Below are 5749 nucleotides of genomic sequence, written 5' to 3'. Positions count from 1 at the left end.
CTTGTGTATTCAATATATTTGTGTATCTGTTCATTTATTCAGGTAGCTCGTGACTCTGCAGGTGAGTGGAAAACTATCTTTTATTTTTATTTTTTTATTTAATTATTTGTGATTCAATTACTTTAATTGTCTTTACCGTGAGAAGATAAAACAAATAAGCCATTGGCTGCCAGTTTAGTTCCATTATGGCGTAATAATGACTTTAAATGTCACGCAGCAATGAAAGTTGCTCCGTCTTCCCGGTGGAATTAATTCGTAAATCAGCATGAGTGGAAATTATGCATGAAATTGAATTAAATTGCTTATTTAATTGCAGGCTTGTGACAGTGACGCTCAAGGAGACCTATACCTGCATTGACCACATGATGGCAGCATAAGACAGGTAAATAATGTGTTGCTTCAATAGCAGAGCATTAAATATATTCATTGTTTTTGCTGAAGGGCAATGAATATGTTGCACCCTGGTTTGTGTTTGACACTTTTTTAATGTGTTAAAAATCCTTTATACTCTTTAAAACTTTTTCATCAAGTATGACTCCAGCAACTCCCGATTTTGAGACCATTTAATCTTTAGTGACCAAGGAGACAGAATATGAGTTATTACATATTACATATTACATAATCCCAGTCTCTGGGCGCTTTTTATGCCCCTGCAGCTTGCTTTGATGCGATTCGGTGATCTAACAGACTGTCATCAAACATCTGATGTTTCATTTTTAACGTCTTATACTCACAGTGCCTTGACGGATAGAAAGAAGCTGATCATTTGGCCTGGAGAGCTGCGACTCTTCCCAGCAGGTGGTCCATCCCGGGCAGCTCACTCCCTGGCTGGATGGCTGGCTGGCATCAGGAGCAGCTACACAAAGGAGACGACCAAGGTCGCCACCCAAAAAAAGATTGGGGGGTGAGTGAGTGTCTAAGTAGAGAGTCCTTCAATCTCGTCTCAAGGTCAAGACTGACAATGAGATCTCTGCAGTGCTTCAGTAGAGCTTTGGTATGTTTTTTCAACTATCAAATCCCTTGATACTGTCGCTTCAGTGTTATTCGCTTTTTAAGTGCAAATTCACTCTTGAAAGCGGGGTTTCTCGAATGTTTTCAAATGAAGTATGCAGCTCCTCTCAAAGGTACCGAAATGCACCATTTGTTGCTATGCAGTAATCACAGGCCTGACTGTGGTACCTGATAAATCAAAGCATATAAAACCTATTAATGACTTTTAACTATGGTTTTTAACATTATTAGAGTCCTCTAGATAGGAAATAACACCCCTATAGTCACCTTACACTTGTATTACCCAATATAGGAGACATAATAAGAGTAGAAAACCTATTTAGGACCTTTAACTATGATTTTTAACATTATTAGAGTCCTCTAGATAGGAAATAACACCCCTATAGTCACCTTACACTTGTATTACCCAATATAGCAGACATAATAACAGTAGAAAACCTATTTAGGACCTTTAACTATGGTTTTTAACATTATTAGAGTCCTCTAGATAGGAAATAACACCCCTATAGTCACCTTACACTTCTATTACCCAATATAGGAGACATAATAAGAGTAGAAAACCTATTTAGGACTTTTAACTATGGTTTTTAAACATTAGAGTCCTCTAGATAGGAAATAACACCCCTATAGTCACCTTACACTCGTATTACCCAATATAGGAGACATAATAACAGTAGAAGATAGGAAATAACACCCCTATAGTCACCTTACACTCGTATTACCCAATATAGGAGACATAATAACAGTAGAAAACCTATTTAGGACCTTTAACTATGGTTTTTAACATTATTAGAGTCATCTACATAGGAAATAGCACCCCTATAGTCACCTTACACTTGCATTACCCAATATAGGAGACATAATAAGAGTAGAAAACCTATTTAGGACCTTTAACTATGTTTTTTAACATTATTAGAGTCCTCTAGATAGGAAATAACACCCCTATAGTCACCTTACACTTGTATTACCCAATATAGGAGACATAATAAGAGTAGAAAACCTATTTAGGACATTTAACTATGGTTTTTAACATTATTAGAGTCCTCTAGATAGGAAATAACACCCCTATAGTCACCTTACCCTTGTAGTACCCAATATAGGTGACATAATAAGAGTAGAAAACCTTTATAGGACCTTTAACTATGGTTTTTAACATTAATAGAGTCCTCTAGATAGGTAAGTTTCAGTAAGTTCTACTTTCATTGGACTGGACTTGAACTCGGGTCTCCTAGCTGTTAGGTCTGCGCGCTAACCACTCGACCACCGATATAACATTATATGAAACCTTTTTATTAAGTTTTCCTAAGATCTCGAAATACCCCCGTTTGTTGCCAAATATGGTTCCTGGCCCTCTAAAGTGCAAACCTCCCCCAGCTCTTATAAACAAAATAATAACAATTGGAATTGAGTTCAGTACTTAATTATTGGAACACGCTAATCTAAGGCAGCACAAATACACCAGCTTTTATCCCAAGCCATCTTTTACATCGAGCGTGATGAGTTGCTGTGCGAGAAGCACACATGGTTTTGTTGTTCCAAACACACAAGCAGCTTTTTGTCTGTTTTGTGCCAAGAGGGTGTTTTTTTTTTTAATGTCTTATTCCCATGACGTACATATAACACAGTGCAGATGTGCCGTGTGTTTTCAAGCGATGCGTCCTGAGGAGGGGCAGGAGATCAATGTGGCTCCATCCCAGTATGTCACTTCCTTGGCAGACTGCATATCAAATGATTCAGTGCTTTAAATGACATTAGCAGCATCGTCGCAAATGCTTGTTTTTCCACTCGTTTTCAATCCTGAGAGTAACATCCAGATGTTACATTATGGGGCGGATACAGTTCCGCATTTTTATTTGTCATTGTTGTAGTCAATTAGCATTACATGTGAATACCAATGGACAATTTGGAGTGGCTAATTAACCTAGCATGTTTTTGGAATGTGGGAGGAAACCGGAGTACCCGGAGAAAATCCACGCAAGCACGGGGAGAACATGCAAACTCCACACAGAGATGGCCGAGGGTGGAATTGAACCCTGGTCTCCTAGCTGTGAGGTCTGCATGCTAACCACTCGACCGCCATGCAGCCGAGAACCCGTTGATTACCTTCTAAATACATTTTTTAACATTATTAGAGTCCTCTAGCCCTTAAATAACACCCCTACAGTCACCTTTACACTCATTCATTCATTCATTTTCTACCGCTTGTCGTCACAAGGGTCGCGGAGGGTGCTGGAGCCTATCCCAGCTGTCTTGGGGCAAGAGGCGGGGTACACCCTGGACTGGTGGCCAGCCAATCACAGGGCACATATAGACAAACAACCATTCACACTCACATTCATACCTATGGACAATTTGGAGTCGCTAATTAACCTAGCATGTTTTTGGAATGTGGGAGAAAAACCGGAGTACCCGGAGAAAACCCACGCATGCACGGGGAGAACATGCAAACTCCACACAGAGATGGCCGAGGGTGGAATTGAACCCTGGTCTCCTAGCTGTGAGGTCGCTAACCACTCGACCACCGTGCAGCCCGGTTGTCTTTTAATATAATCTAAAATATTTACATTGTGCAGACAAAGCGCTATAAAGAGAGCACCAAGGCCCATCCATCAGGTAATAGAAATGATGGCCTGGAGATACGTGAGGCGTGATGAGTACTTCCTGAACGTGATTACACCTCACATGACGGCGCTTGCTGACTGTGCTGACTCTGAGCTTTTGACACGGCGTAGGCGGGCCAGCGGAGATGGTGGGCGGCGGAACCGGAGATGGCCTGGCGCACATCACCGCCGAAGGTGGACGATTATGACTCATGGAGAAATGGTATTATTATTATTATTATTATTACACAAACTCCTGGAGTTTTTATGAAGTAACTGAGGTGGATGGAGATGGAACTTCAGCAAAGAGGTAATGCTAGTGGGTACCAGCATGAATAAGTAAAAACATAGAAGCTGTACACTGACTACTCCAAAGTACATGTACAAAGTACATTATAGTAAGACTATAATAGTCTACTCATTTTTGTCAGACTCCAGTAATCCCTCCTTTATTGCGATTAATGGGTTCAAGACCTGACCATTAGAAGTCAATTTCCACCAAGTATATTTATAAATGAAATATTTTCATAGTTGTTTATGACCTTCAAAATATGGGTTTTAACATCATTAGAGACCTCTAGACATGAACTAACAGCCCTATAGTCACCTTAGACTTGTATTACCCAATATAGGAGACATAATAACAGTAGAAAACCTATTTAGGACCTTTAACTATGGTTTTTAACATTATTAGAGTCCTCTAGATAGGAAATAACACCCCTATAGTCACCTTACACTTGTATTACCCAATATAGGAGACATAATAACAGTAGAAAACCTATTTAGGACCTTTAACTATGGTTTTTTAACATTATTAGAGTCCTCTAGATAGGAAATAACACCCCTATAGTCACCTTATACTTGTATTACTCTATATAGGAGACATAATAACAGTAGAAAACCTATTTAGGACCTTTAACTATGGTTTTTAAACATTATTAGAGTCCTCTAGATAGGAAATAACACCCCTATAGTCACCTTACACTTGTATTACCCTACCCAATTTAGGAGATAATAACAGTAGAAAACCTATTTAGGACCTTTAACTATGGTTTTAACATTATTAGAGTCCTCCAGATAGGAAATAACACCCCTATAGTCACCTTACATGTGTATCACCCAATATAGGCGACATAATAACAGTAGAAAACCTATTTAGGACCTTTAACTATGGTTTTTAACATTATTAGAGTCCTTTAGATAGGAAATAACACCCCTATAGTCACCTTACATTTGTATTACCCTACCCAATATAGGAGATAATAACAGTAGAAAACCTATTTAGGACCTTTAACTATGGTTTCTAACATTATTAGAGTCCTCTAGATAGGAAATAACACCCCTATAGTCACCTTACACTTGTATTACCCAATATAGGAGACATAATAACAGTAGAAAACCTATTTAGGACCTTTAACTATGGTTTTTAACATTATTAGAGTCCTCTAGATAGGAAATAACACCCCTATAGTCACTTTACATGTGTATTACCCAATATAGGAGACATAATAACAGTAGAAAACCTATTAGGACCTTTAACTATGGTTTTTAACATTATTAGAGTCCTCTAGATAGGAAATAACACCCCTATAGTCACCTTACACTTGTATTACCCTACCCAATTTAGGAGATAATAACAGTAGAAAACCTATTTAGGACCTTTAACTATGCTTTCTAACATTATTAGAGTCCTCTAGATAGGAAATAACACCCCTATAGTCACCTTACACTTGTATTACCCAATATAGGAGACATAATAACAGTACAAAACCTATTTAGGACCTTTAACTGTGGTTTTTAACATTATTAGAGTCCTCTAGATAGGAAATAACACCCCTACAGTCACTTTACATGTGTATTACCCAATATAGGAGACATAATAATAGTATAAAACCTATTTAGGACCTTTAACTATGGTTTTTAACATTATTAGAGTCCTCCAGATAGGAAATAACACCCCTATAGTCACCTTACACTTGTATTACCCTACCCAATATAGGAGATAATAACAGTAGAAAACCTATTTAGGACCTTTAACTATGGTTTTTAACATTATTAGAGTCCTCTAGATAGGAAATAACACCCCTATAGTCACTTTACATGTGTATTACCCAATATAGGAGACATAATAACAGTAG

This window comes from Doryrhamphus excisus, chromosome 9 (genome assembly GCF_030265055.1).
Source record: "Doryrhamphus excisus isolate RoL2022-K1 chromosome 9, RoL_Dexc_1.0, whole genome shotgun sequence".
In the NCBI taxonomy this organism is placed as follows: domain Eukaryota; kingdom Metazoa; phylum Chordata; class Actinopteri; order Syngnathiformes; family Syngnathidae; genus Doryrhamphus; species Doryrhamphus excisus.
The sequence above is the reverse complement of the archived record's forward strand: the minus strand, read 5'-3'. Positions refer to the sequence as shown.